Source organism: Anastrepha ludens, chromosome 6 (genome assembly GCF_028408465.1).
Source record: "Anastrepha ludens isolate Willacy chromosome 6, idAnaLude1.1, whole genome shotgun sequence".
NCBI lineage: Eukaryota > Metazoa > Arthropoda > Insecta > Diptera > Tephritidae > Anastrepha > Anastrepha ludens.
The window spans coordinates 57,810,854-57,826,021 of record NC_071502.1 but is presented as its reverse complement, the minus strand read 5'-3'; the positions used below and the strand labels follow the sequence as shown (position 1 = coordinate 57,826,021).

The window sequence follows — 15,168 nt, the reverse complement described above, 5'->3', positions numbered from 1 at the left end:
ATTTCTAGTGGTAACTTTGGTGATTAATGATTTTGGTTTCTGAATACCGGCATTAGTCTGACTTTCATTTCATTAAGTTATTACACGGTAATTACATTCCACTTCGTTTAATTTCATTTCATTTCATTCCATTTTCTTTCATTCCATTTGCACTCATTTCCACTGTATTTCACTTCGCACCATTCCGTTTCATTTCCTTCCATTTACCTAATTCGTTTGTTCTTATTCCATTTTGTTTATGTTCTCACGCTATACGATTTCATTTGTGTGTCGTTTTCTAGTTTAAAATTGGGGATTTTCGTTAAATTAGTTTTATTTCATTTAAAAATTTATTACTGAAAACTAGCCAGCAACCCGTTTATATTCCTGCTATTTAACTTGATTGAATTCATTAATTTACGCCTCCATATAAATTGTTTAAAAAACTATTATTGTAGTAATTTTTTTTCATTTTTATTTTATGGCTATTTTTATTGTTGTTATTTCACTTTATTTTGTCACTTTGGCTCTTTCACGCATTAGATAATTTTTCTCAACCAAACAAACTAACAATTTTGCAATAAACAAAACAAGCACAAGCTCAAACAAGTAACTCAAAATTACTTAATTCCAACAAATGAAATGTTGTTGCTTTATTTGGCAACGGGTAATTAACCTTTTCGCTTTTAGCTGCGGCAATTTGCTTTGCCTGGCGTTGCAAGTACATGCGTATGTGTATGTGTATATGTATAACCGTTTCTCCACAAATTCATACACATACAAATATGTACAATAGGTGCCGCCAGCCAGCCAACCAGCCAACCAGCCCCTGCTACCACCAGCCTTGTATTCCAGCGGCTGGTGGTGGTGGTGTGGCTTTTATTTTCTTGTTATTTCTGCCCCTTTGGATTTGGCACCTCAACTTTTGCTGATACTGTTGCTGCTCCTGTTACCACGGCCACCACTTTTAGTCGCTTCTACTTCGAATTCAGATTATGTACTCCACCAAATTTTTTCTTACACTTTTCTTCTTCGCCGCAGTGGAAATGCACAATACTAAAACTAATCGCTCAATTGCGAACGATTTCCACTCGCGTTATTACCACTTCCACTCCACTTTAGCTTCTTCTTCTTTTTCGTTGGCTTTACAATTTCTTTTTTTTTTGTTTTTTTTTAGTACATATCCACGATATGTATTTTTTCGGTTTCTCGTTTGGCTTTCACTGCTCTTCTTCACTATGCTTATAGATTTTTTCACAGCACCTTCTTCATTTTAATTCACCATTCGGCGGCGCCGCCGCTTCGTTTCATTTTAAATTTGTTTATTTTATGGCCTTTTTCAATGTTTTTTCGCAACTATTTCACAATTTTCACATTGGCCTTTTATTATTTCACAATTATTTTATAATTTTTGCAATTTTCTGTGCATTTTTCCCATTAGAAAATGTAATTTATAATTTTTCACTATAGCAGCGGCGAAATTCACACGGACCGCGTCCGCCGATATGTCAGCGCAGCGCCGTATCTATCGGATACCTAAACGGGCGGCAGACAGCGTCGCGAGCAATTGCCGCCCGTCCGTAATCGTAATCATTGTAGTCGTCGTCGTCGTCGTCGTCGTCGTCGCCATAGCCATAGCCATAGTCATCGTCATCGTTGTCGTCTCAGGCGCTGCCCCTGCCTCGGCGGTGGCATTCATGCTCTGCAGCCTCTGCCACTGGCACTCACTCAGCAACTCTGCGATTCGATGTCGTTTGGGTAGTTTGGTTGTATTGCATGTTGTTGCTGCTGTTATTTTTTGTTTTTATTGTTTTACGTACGTTTCGTTCTCGCTCATTTTGCGTTGAATGGCTGGCTGGCTGGCTCTTTGGTTGTAGTACTTAACTGCTTGGATGGTAGTATTGTTGCTATTGCTGTTGCTGCTGCTAGGACTGCTAGCGTTGTTCACATGCAGATATGCGTGTGTGTATATGTAAATATGTATGTATCTTCTTGTCTCTACATTTGGTTGACTTGAGGTTCTGCAACAACACAACACTAAACTATTAAACAACCAAGCAGCTAACAGATGTGTACGAACGACTGTGAGGGGGAAAATGGTGAATGAATGGATGGATGGACAGACGGTTGACTGGCGAGCTGACAGACTAAATGACTGAATGTCTAACTGACTGGTTGGTTCAATCAGCAACGGCAGCATACGCAGCTGAGCATAAATCTGCCTACATACATGACAGCATACATACATACTAACAAATGTATATATGCATGTATGTATGTACGTTCCTACATATGACTCAAAGTATAATAGTAATGTATGTAATATACATATATACGTAAATAAGTACATTTGTAAGCATGCTTGCAGATACATTTTGTGTATGCCGCCGCATTCAGTCAGTTTAGCTGCTTGTATCTGTATCTTACAATACGCATTGTTGTGAACGCTGCCACCACCATCGCCACCAGAGCCAGAGCCAACGACGTGAAGTGACTTTACGCATTTTCTACATTTTGCCTAAGAGCACGTATGTATGTATGTATGTACATACATATGAAAACTCAAAAACACACGTTCACCCATACACATTAATACACATACACACATACAAACATATGTATTTCAAAAGTACGCATATGCGCTCGAAATGGCTGCGAAATGGAACGAGTGAATTTATCGATGGCTGGATGGATGGATGACCGGACAAATGGTTGGTTTCTTGATTACACGGGTGCGCACACACTTCCTTCTACATGCTTACAAATATACATATGTATGTATGTATGTATGCATGTACATATATGAACGTTTACGCAGAAGAGACAATTCATATACATACATACACCTTATAGGTGGGCAGCCAAGAAGGCAAGTGGGCAGCTAGAAGCCGTAGAAACCATGTGATAAAGACACTGAGAATCTGCCACAACCAAAAACCTAGCTGATTCCAGAAATTTACTACGTTACCTCCGCTGGCATAGCGTAGGAGTACCCGCAAGTTGTAGTTCAAAAATACTCACAAGCGTTCGGCTGGCAGCCAATCTGTCATTATAGGCGGCAGGCAATAGAAATACTTACCGTTACCGTATGCATCAATGAAATGGGGTATTCCCCAAGAAGCAGAATGCAAATTTCGTTATCTCAAGGTAAATTTGTATTTGAGGTATTTGTTGCATGTGACGAGAAAAGTTTAAAATTAATTCCAATGAGTTCAAAATAGGGGAGTTTATCTCTTAAGCTTTTGTGGTTGAGACCACCAAACTAGCATTGGCATAATAATAAAAGACGATGCACCAGTTTTAGGTAACTCGCTTAATTTATACAAAGCAAATAGTTTGCAAAAATAATTGTTTTCTCATAATTACACTGCTTTACAAATTTTGGTTTCTTTTTGCCTCTTAGAAACCACTATCCAATTTCTGATTCCGAAAATCGATTTAATTTTTATGGGCAATTTTTCGGGATATGTACATATGTATTTTCAACTTTTTAATCAGAATTTTAGAAAACTTCGAGATATACAATTTTGTGTGTAGCTCAGTCAATAAAAAATGTACATAAATTGAGGTCTGAATGTAAGCTCAAATATCGCGTTAATTAAAAAAAAATTTTTATCGATCTTGAGAATTTTCTTCCACACAAAGCACATGTTCTGAAGTCTTTGCGTATAAATGGAAATGTTCACACATCAGGGGTAAAAAATTGTCAAAATTTAAGGAGAATTTTGAGCCATTTGAACTGCATACCCGAATATTTCTAAAATTCTGAATTTAAAGTTGAACATTTTTTTTCAATTTGTTAAATTTTTTTTTGTTGTTGTTAAATGTGAATTTTGTACGAAGTTTGGAGCTTTGAATTTTGTATATGGTTTTGTAGGAGAATCATTAAACACAAAAAATATATTAGTTAAAACTTGATCATTTGTCGCACACTTTTTATTTTTTTATTTTGAACAGATGTAGGTGTGTATCTTACGACAAACTTAATATGAATTATAGCAACTGAAAGATAACAAATTCCTCACAAATAGTGTATACATCAAATTGGGCATATACCAGGCCAGTTTGGTGTCCAAGATAGTACCAATGCAGGTACTTCACTTCGTTTGTGAGTCAGCCGTGAGCTAGATCCATCAACCAGACCAACCATCAACTTGATCTAAAAATTTTTGAAATAGCGGTGTGTGAGTGAAGAGAGTGAAGTTATATTCCACGTATTTATGTACTCGTACAAATATGCCGCTGCCGCTTGTGAAGGAACCTCGTATGACGACAATCATATTTATTTCTATACATCCTCTCAAACCAACTCATCTAACACTGTGTATAACTAGCCACGGGCTTTGAGGTGAGACTACATATAGGACACATTTTTATCAGAAAACACGCAGAATGGCCAGAGGTCACATACCTATAACGACTTTTATAGAAGCGGTTATAACTAATAAGAACAAGGAACTATTAGTCGTCTATGACTGGCCGGTACTAAGTATCTAGAAAAACGAAAAAATGTTGTAGGTTCAAAAATTTTAAACTGAATGGGCTAAAAAAACAGCAGCTGCTCAGTTTTTTTCATTTCACTTACTAATTTGAGAAGTAGAGGGTATTGATCTACTTATGTATGTAAAGGGCTTTCCAATAACAGGTGTTATTTTGAATAGCCAGCTATTTCGGTAGATGTCACTTTTAAAGCTGTTATTTTTGGATATTTGACAAGTAGAAACTACGCCATTAATAAAAATGGAACGATATACGCATAAACAACGCACTGAAATTATTAAAATTCACTATAAAAATGGTGCAAATTTTGGCAGAGACGGTTCGTAAAACTCGAACATTTTTGGATCATCGTGAAGCATCTTGTCGGAGCGCAATACAGAAATTGGTGAAAAAAATTCGAGGTTTTGGGATAAGTTAGTGATGTGAGGAATAAAACCCGTGCACGTCGCTCAACAATAGCCGAAAATATTGCTGTTGTAGCCGAAAGTGTTGAAGAAAACCCAGGTTTGTCCATTCCTCGTCGTTCTTTGGAATTAGGCATTCCACAAACGTCATTACACCGTATTTTGCATAAAGATTTCGGTCTTAAGGCTTATAAAGCCCAGTTGACACAAGAACTCAAGCCGGTCGATCATCAACAACGTCGTGTCTTTGCTGATTGGGTCGTTGAAATGTATGAAAATGATCCGGAATTCCATCGAAAAATCATCTTGAGTGATGAGTCCCATTTCCACCTCGGTGGATATGATAATGATCCCAAATATAAATCTTATTTATGCAGGTCCTGGTTACTTTACAACTGCACCAAAGTTATTGATACTCCCACCGAAAATCCCGACATTAACCCAATCGAAAATTTGTGGGTTCATTTAAAAATAAAAGTAGGAAAAAAAGATCGCCAACTAATAAAACTGAATTAATAAGATTCATCAGAGAAGAGTGGGGGAAAATACCATTGGAATGATATTCCGAAACTAATTAAATCAACTAATTTGCAAACCATTTGCAAAAAAAACCCAAATGAATGAAATTCGCGGAAAATCACTGCATATTTTGTTGTTTTCATCAGTTATGCAAAGATTTTTTTGACACTTTTTAAATAGAGTAAACATCTTTTTTGTTGTTGTTTTTGTAATGTGTGTGATTATTTAATAACTGTTGGCGCCTAATAGTCGTAGACAAGTACAGTAATGAAATGTGTGTATACATTTTTTGCTTGCTTTTTTATTTGTTGTTGGAATTCACGATTAAAGCTAACATTTTATATTTTTCTTCACTATGCAAAGATATTCTTGATATATCGTCGCTTCGCCAATAGAAAAATATTTAATATTATTGGGAGAGATAGAAAATATTATTTATTATACTTGAAATCTTTTGCTTTTGATAACATGCAGTGAAAATGCTTTCATTTAACCTTTGAAATTATACCAATTTTGAAATACTTACGTATGTACATATGTATGTATTTCTTTTTCCGTTCTGCGGCTCAAACTAATTGTGAGTTAGTTTACAACCAGTTCATTTGACTACAGGGATGTACCTCCGTATATAAATATTATATTTGCGCTTACATATCAAACAGTCTCTACTGGCCCTGAGCAAACACAATGTTGGCAAAAAAATAAAAATTCAACACACAAATAGCCGTGCACAGAAATTTGCGTCACAAAAAAATCTACAATCGATTGCTTTTCAATATCTCTTTTTCACTTATTGTACATACGAATGTACATGGAGATGTATGCATGTACATACTTATATTATAGATACAGAACAAATGTCATGAGCCATCAAGGAATCTGTATCTACAACTCATACATCTGTATCTGCAACTGCATCTGTATCTGTCGTGAGCAGAGTACCGAGATGCACAGAAGAAAAACGCTGTGTAAGATTCCATGCGCGCCCTAAGAATGGCAGCAGAAGTGTAAGGAGGCGTAATTGGTAGAATAGTAGGTGGCAGGCAGGAAGAGAGGAAAGAGAGGAGCGGCTGAAAAAAATATAATTATAATGAAAAAAATCAACAATTGAGATGACAAATAAAAGCAATCAACGCTTGCAGCTGCCTGAACGTGAACAAACAATGAAAAAAAAACGGTATACACACACGTATGTATGTATGCATAGATGCATGTATGTCTGTTCTATATATGTACACATGTACGAAAATTGAGCATACTCAGCTCAATCAATGCGCCGACGAGCCGTGTCGCACCTTGTGCCAGCTACATACGATGCCAGCGATTGTCTTGCAGGCTAGCAGCGGCAGGCAACAGCGTGCGGCATGTCGTTTAATCCAACGACAATAATTAATAAAAATTCGTGCGCTCATATTAATGCAGATACCTATTGTATGTATGTATGTATGTACATATAAACGCACATACATTTACTTATATGCATACATACATACACACATGGATGTGTATAAGCACGGATATGAGCTAAGTTGTACGTTTGTTTGCCATTGGCACTTGGCGCGCTTTGCTTAAGTGTTGTTCGCCAATTGTTGTTGCTATGCGTAGCTGAGTAATTGCGCATCTGCGTGCGTACGAGTACGAGTTGAGGTCGTCGTTGATTGTGTCTCGTCCCCATCAGCAAGCATAACAAGTCAACGCACCACACATTGCCATCGTCGTCGCCGTCGCCGTCGCCGTCACCACCATCACCGTCATCAGTCACCAATAATAAACGGCGACCGTGTCGCCATCTTGTAAGTGACTTCGCCTCCCATCACTTGTGTCGTTATCGCTCGTTGGAGGAGCCAAAAGTGTAGCAGTAGGCAGAAAAGCAACACAGGTTGTTAACTAACTGTGATGGCAGGCAAAATCGGCGAACAGACATATTACTGAGAATGGGCGCAAGAAGTGTATAAACAAAAAGTACATATGTATGTACATGCATGCATACATGCCTATGGAGATATGGGGATATGTATAAGTGGAAAAGAGTAAGAAAAATTAAAGTAAAAGAACAGTTATGAACACTGACCCCACGTTAGCAGGTCTTCGTGAAACATTTACTATATGCATTAAAGTATACAGAGTATGTATGTAATTACGTAAACTCTTCCAATCAAGCTAAAACTTTGAATATATACACACATACATACATACATACATACATATGGATGTACGTTCACACATTTTTATATACATACATATATGATATGATATTAAGTAACTGCGCTTCATACTAATTTATTATCAATTCGCATGGGAATTACGAAATACGAAATCTGTATGTATAGTAGGTTTTATAAAAATCACGGTCATGGCCAACAAAATGCAGTACATAAAATAGCACCCAGTCTGCATACCAGTATTATTCTGCACTACTTTAATCAGTTTAAAATTAGCTTAATTGTCGGGAGTTGAAGAGCTCAGTTGCCCGTTTCTCAAAACTTATTTTACAATGCAAAAACCTCAACTCAAGGGTGGAGCTCCAAAGCTTAAGGGGGCAGCTCCTCCATACAACGAATTTGAGAAAAACTGAGAGTATTTATTACCTTAAAATAAATTATATTATCAATATTCATGCTTAAAAGAATATACAAAAATATTTTTGAATGGTATGTACCGCCTCTTGTAATCAACTGAAATCAGCCATAAAAAAATTACTCATTAAAAAAAGTTATTCCGCTTTGAAATTATCTATTTTTAACGAAGAAAAATGAAAATATGAAGTGAAAAAAATTACACTATTTTATAAACAAATTGATCAAAACAATATTTTTAGAGATAATTAATATACAAATTTAGGTACATGCAAAGTCCAATATGTTAAAGAATATCTGTGAAAAATTTTAAGTTGATATCTTGATTACTTTTTGAGTTATATTCGACAGGGCAGAAAACAGCAATTCGAGAGAAACGTGATTAAAGTTTTCGTTCTTACTCATCTTTCGTTCGACGCTTATCACTTCACTGACTTTCTAGGGACTTTTTAGACTTTCTATTAAGCTTAAAACATTCAAAAGTTATTCTTTAGATTATGAATGAATTTTTACAATAAAGAAAAAATAAAATGTAAAATTTGAAAGTGCTGGAGGAGCTGCCTCCCGTAAAGAAGATGAAACGACGCATAAAATATATTTCGTGGTCTTAGACTCCTTAACCCTTTCGACCCCCATGCTTTTGTTTTGATTTCAGTTTAAAGTTTATGCTCGTTGTTAAGGTGACATTTCACACTAACACAATTGTTTGCGGTTTTTTGATTGCTGCACTCAGTGTGTGCTAACAATGGAAGTCGGCAAAGAGAAAATCCGGTACAGTTTTTCTTTGATAAAGGCGAAAAGGCAAGCCAGGTCGCTGAAATTGTGAATGATGTTTATGGTGCTGATACTGCAACAGTAAATTACGTGCAATTTTGGTTTCGTCGATCTCAATCAGGCATTTTTGATGCTAAAGAATATGTCGATAATGTCGATAAATCACAGAAATAGACGAAGTTGCCCAGCATGTTGGTAGTCGTAGGATCGTCGAGGAGCTAAAGATCGACCATACAATAGTTTTAAACAATTTGCGCAAAACTAATGGATTTCTTTGTCCCCAAACTAATATAAGCAAAATATCGCGTTTACCCGTTTCTATCCAAAAAGCGTTCCCATACTTTTGATGCATTTGTTTTTCTCTGAGAGCAGCAGTCATAGAGCAACAGTTTTACCAGTTTTTGCCAAAAAACTACGGGAACAAAGCTATGAATAGTGGGATCGCTTCTGAGCAGGTAGTGGGGAAAAAATGTTTTTCCCAAAAGCACCGGCCATTCGACACAGAATTATATGAGTCGGTCCACTTAGCTCCCTTTCCACAAATGGAGTTCAAAAAGTTCGCGGAACGAAGGGCAGTAGTTGAAATTAAATATGGGGGTATTTTTCCTGCCATCTTTGCCTAATAAACTTCTACAACTTTTCCTTAGTTTTTTTTATAGCCTCAAAAACAAAAAAAGCTTTTTAAATTTCGAAATAGCCAGAAATTTGAAAAAAAAAATTATCTGAAGGCATTAAAGGAAGTGTTGTCAAGTGTTTCGAGCACACATTTGTGTATAGAAGCCGTTGCAATATGATTTTTATGAACGGAGCCACTATTGATAGAAAGAAACGTATTTCGGATTCATTTTCCTCTTACGCAATGGCATGTTTAGTTTTTGGAGAAGTGTAGCATAATATTCTTTCATAATATAGACACCATTTTATTTAAAATCTCTCAAGAAGATGCTTATTCAAGAAGATGATTCCAAAAACAGGAGCCAAAATCTTTCAGCCGATTGTGGTTCCTATGCACATAGGCAAGCTTTAATTGTGACGTACCCAAGTTTCGTTGACAGCAACAAGTCGGCTCATAAATTCATTCCTGTCTACGGCTATAAAAAAAAACCAATCAATATTTTTTCAAACTTTTTTTTTTATTTTGAAGATTGAACATTGTCATTTATGAATGAAAAATAATATCGTTGAAATGACTGCCACGATTGGCTTTACAGTAGGCCATTCGATCAACCCAATTTTTAAGCACATTTTCGATTGTTTGGGTTGCATCGGTTCAAAAAGTTGTCCCAACTTACAACGCGCTGTTGCTTCTAAAATGGTGTGAATATCCTAGACACCAAATTTACACTTAACTTACTCATACAAATTGATCTTGAAGGCTATTCACAATGCTCGTATGTGGCACTTAAGCTTTTTTTGCTTCGCATTTCTTTTTCAAAAGTGCATCGTCACGAACTAATTTTTGACTTTTTCAACAAGGTGTGGAGATTCCGCTTCAGCTCCACTGATCTGAGAACAGAATGGCTTTAACTGACTCTCTACCTTGCTGGCGCACAATAAGCTACTTATAAATAAAGGTTTTTTTCTGTGCAAGACTTCCCGCAAGCAATGACATCTCCTCTGATACTCAGTGTGTTTTTTCTTGATTTGTAGGTAACCTAATTGCGAAACACGAAATTCAATGCTCACTATAGGGAATGTTCTCTTTCCCAGTCAATGGTTTATCTGGAGATATAACGAAAGTAGCGCAAAGTATAATAAAACTCTCTTTTCCCTCTTTAACCCCTACTTTTCACGCACTTTTTAGCCTCCCCTCGTAGTTGGCTTTGACTATAGGCCGTAAAATTTGCAAGCTCATAAATACAAAATATCAGCCATTTCATTGATTTTTTTTGCATTTCACTTTAAAAACATTTTATGCTACAAAAAAAAAGAAAGAAAACCGTTACATTAAATACCCCGTTCGAGTGTTTAAATGATGATTTACGGTCAACCTGCTGTACGCTTGAGCAGAAGACATTAAGCTTAACTCCAGTCCATACAAATGTCTGCCTGCTGATACCGCTGTAGATACCTACTTTTTTTTTTGGTTTAGACAGGAGTGTGTAAACATGCGTGTATGTGTGTATGTATGTTTGTGCGCATTCTTGCCGAACGCGCCTAATGCACCACTCAGCATTCCGGGGCGCTGTGTAAGCCCATATTTATGCGTCGGCAAGCGACTACTCAGTGCATTGCCGATTACACAAACAACAATAGCCGTTGTTGCAACATCGCATTGCAATGCGTGCGTTGCATACGTAAACAGCCAGCTAAAGGCAACCACAATAAAAAATAACACAAATATACATACATACACACACGCATACATACGTACATCTACACATTTATTAGTGTAATTAAATAAAAGCAGTGACGACGCTTGCGAAAAATACATTTTTTTTTGTTTTAATAATAATAACAATAAAAAAAACAGCAAATGCAGTTTTTAATGAGATTTGCACGCCAGCCATGCACAGCAACAACGGCAAACTACAGAGCGTCAGAGAGGCGATTCGCGCGTTTGGTCAAAGGAAGTTGTTGTTTGTGTATTGGCCTTTATTTTTTTCATTTGTTGTTGTGCACTTTTATTTTGGTTTTCTTTTTCTTTTTGTTTACTTCGTTTACTTTAATCAACTGCAGAGTCGTTCTCATCGTACTGGCGACTGCCATTGTACACTCCGCTAACGCTGACTCTGCCACTGCCATTGCTGCAACATTTCACGATTTTGCAACATGCAAACGAGCTCAGTGCGAGCTCAGCGCGGAGAACTTCTTTGGCGAGTTCAAGTGTCTCCACACAATAACACACACATACATGCTTGCCTACATAAGTACACACCTAAATAAATATATGTACATATTTACAGCTTCTTCGCGCCTGCACTTCCTTCACTTGCCTTGATTTGTAGTTTCTGTTATTGTTTTTGTTTTTGTTTTATTCCTTATTTGTTCTTAGCTGCTGATGAACGTGGCAGTCGGCTATAGTTGCTGCCTCGTGGTGTTGTTGTTGCTCGCACTGTCGTCGTTGTTATATTTAAAATTACTAAAACAACCTTTTTCGGCGAGGACACGAGTAGCATTCGCGTGAGCTCTTCTGGTTGAGGACGTCGCCTGTATTCTGTATAGTTAGGACACCACCACGGGTTCTCACATTATTTTAAAGTTACCATTTGTACGTATGTATGTGTGTATGCGTGTTTGCATATTGTTGCGAAAGGCTGAGATAAGTAGCAAATGGCTCTCTGGTCGTGCAAAACAAATGAACTCTGCACGTAGTAAGTCATATGCACCTCTGTATATATGTATGTATGCCCATATGTATGCGTTTGTTTCTCTGTTCGCTGCAAAGAATTACAACAATTTTCCGCATTTCCACATTTTTCACATTTTTACTGTGCACTACTGCTGCAATGTAGGAGGAAGTAGAAGAAAAGTAAGACAAATGCAAAAAAACTTTTGAGAAAAACTTAATTCAATGATTTAGTGAACACTTCAGTTACACCCAAAGTATGAGGGTGATTCAATAAGTTCTTGAACATTGAAATAAGAGACATTTGGCAACGAGGGGAAAATCTGCTCCGAAGCTTGCACTGTCTGTCTGTCTGTCTTCACTGACGGTTCCAAGGTCGAATCGGGAGTCGGAGCAGGGGTTTTCTCTCAATCAGCCAATTTATATATCTCCTTTAAACTGCCGAACACTGCTAGTGTTTTTCAAGCAGAAGTCTTTGCGATCCTGCAGACATGCAAAATGCGTAGGGAACGCGGGAGCGAAGGAGATATTAACAATTCCTCCGATAGACAAGCCGCGATTAAGGCTCTAACGACGACGCCAATGTGCAGAACGAAATTAATTAACTCCTGTAAGGAGGATAACAAATATCTTCGGTGTGCAGGTAACATTTCTCTGATTTGGGTTCCAGGGCATAGGAACATAAAAGGAAATGAAATTGCTGATGAGCTTGCCAGGAAGGGGACTGAATTGGCCTCAGGGGCCTCCTACCCGGTCATCGGCATCCCCCTCACGGTTGGTTAAGGGGAACTGCACAAATTATTTCTCAGGAAAGCGCAGAAAAGATGGAGGAGCTCCATTTCTTCATGTGCTATTTCGAAAAACCTTTGGCCCCAAGGACCCAGAAAGTCCTTTGGACTACTCGCCATTCAATTTCTAAACTCGTAGCTGTGTTTACCGATCACTGGCCGATCGGCTTACACGCGAAAAAACTAGGGTCACCATTTAACCCCCATTGCAGAAGCTGTGGGGACTTTCAAAGAAGGATACTGTTGAGTACTTTCTTTGCAAATGCTCGGGTTTAGCAGCTAGTTCATTAATGTCCTTCGATAGCCTTTATCAGTGCGCCACTTAAGTCCCATAAACATTCTCCATTACATCAATAACTCTGGCTGGCTGTAGATATCTGCCTGTTTGAGATCTCATAATGGTATCAAAACGGCGCTTTAGTCCCACTTGTGGAGTGCCAGACCGACACTTCAACCATTTCACCTACCTACCTATTGGCCAAATTGGGGGACATCAGAATTCGTTTTAGAGGTGTGGTTCCTTCGGCAAAGTTTCTTATTTTGATCCCTAGAATGTGATTTTCACAGAGCAATGGGCGATTTTTTTGCCTCCCCACAAATCGACCCGGCCTAATATGTATGTATGTATGTGTTTACTTTTACTAAGAGAGATATAGTGAATTGAAAATTTTGAAGCCTCTTTTCCCGGCATTCTGGTTTTTATATTCGAGTATAAGTATGTTCGGCCGCCGTAGCCGAATCGGTTGGTGCGTGACTACCATTCGGAATTCAAAGAGAGAACGTAGGTTCGAATCTCGGTGAAAGCAAAATTAATAAAAACATTTTTCTAATAGCGGTCGCCCCTCGGCAGGCAATGGCAAACCTCCGAGTGAATTTCTGCCATGAAAAAGCTCCTCATAAAAATATCTGCCGTTCGGAGTCGGCTTGAAACTGTAGGTCCCTCCATTTGTGGAACAACATCAACACGCACACCACAAATAGGAGGAGGAGCTCGGCCAAGCACCCAAAAAGGGTGTACGCGCCAGTTATATATATATATATGTGCATGTATTTACATATGGTAAGTAAACATACCAAAAATGAGCAAAACCGAATTTCGAGGTTTCGCGTTTAACCTCACACACAAACTCTGCTTCAAAACTGCTTAGAAATGTCATAAAAATCGCACCAATGAATACAGATTTGCCAAATCGTGTCCATATATTTGCAATAATAATATTACATAAGTAAATACCCTTAAAATTGTTGCAGTTGGTTTATTCTTACGCACAACTCTCTTACAAACTTAACCTCAAACACCTTTACATAGCCTGAAAAGGTAAAGAAAAGTCCTATAGCTTAAAAAAATGCTTGTTAGTAAAATGTGTCTTTACGAAAAAGTGCAGATAATTGAGGTTGGCTATTATTAGATATTAGTCCCAATTAGTATACTCCTAGAAATAGTCCATTGAATTAAGGCCGGCGGGCCAATTAGATGTTCTAAATTCAGTAGTTTTCGCGAAGCGTTGTAGGATGAGAAAAAAAACAATTAGCCAAATGAAGTTTTGGGGATAGTTTAATATATATTTGAACTAAAAAAAAAAAAATTTGTACAATCTCCAACAATATATTGTAAGCCGAGTTATCAATAGATTCCCAGAGCGCCTTGCCACTGAAGTATCCAACTTCTGTACAAGATACAACTTGCAATTTTCATCTGAAAACAAAAAAAAAAAGATTATTAATTTTGATGTAATTGTCTTCGATGTGAACTAAGAAAATTGGGAGAAACACGTAAAATTCGAATTTTTGGGGAAGGTAGAAAAAAAAGTGGTTTTTCAAGGAAAAAAAAACTCTTCAACTGGGTAAAAAAGTCGCTTAAAAAAGTTTTTGGATGTTTTTTTTAGTTCACATAGAAGAGAAAACAATACTGAAGATAACGCATTTTGAATGAAATGGATAGCTCGTTTAGTTTTTTTGCAATCGTGTACATAAATTAGGTAAAATCGTGAAAATGAAAAGCCGAGAAAACGCGCTTCAAACTACAACAATAAGCGCACGGTTGCTCGACGCCGCACTACGCTCGGCTCTGTAGCTCTGCAAATACTTGGAATTTAACTCTGAAAATTTGTGTCTCATGTTCTTGAATATCTAAGCTATTAATTTCAGGAAAAAAAAATCGATTTTTTTGACCTTTTAATTGGCCCGCCGGCCTTAAGCGAAGAAGGCGAAAAATATTAATTTCTGCCGCTTATAATAAACACTAATATTTCTATTTCAAAGTGATGTTCGTTTCAGAGTTCAGTCACTTGAAGCAAATATTTAATTTGTAATTATTTTATGTAGGTATTTAATTCCGT

The 15,168-nt window shown here is 37.3% G+C and overlaps 1 protein-coding gene across 11 annotated transcripts in view; it reads right to left on the bottom strand.

The window, feature by feature from the left end:
* LOC128866418 (uncharacterized) overlaps positions 1–15,168 on the bottom strand; it is a 168,290-nt gene that overhangs the window by 52,835 nt on the left and 100,287 nt on the right. Inside the window, exon 1 of one of the 11 annotated variants that reach the window (XM_054107126.1) lies at positions 656–2,181. The exons of 9 other annotated variants lie outside the window; for them this stretch is intronic. The gene's annotated coding sequence lies outside the window, so the exon portion shown is untranslated. Of the gene's footprint in view, positions 1–207; positions 620–655; positions 2,182–15,168 lie in introns of those variants that run through there. One more of the 11 variants, XM_054107127.1, reaches the window with a different exon arrangement.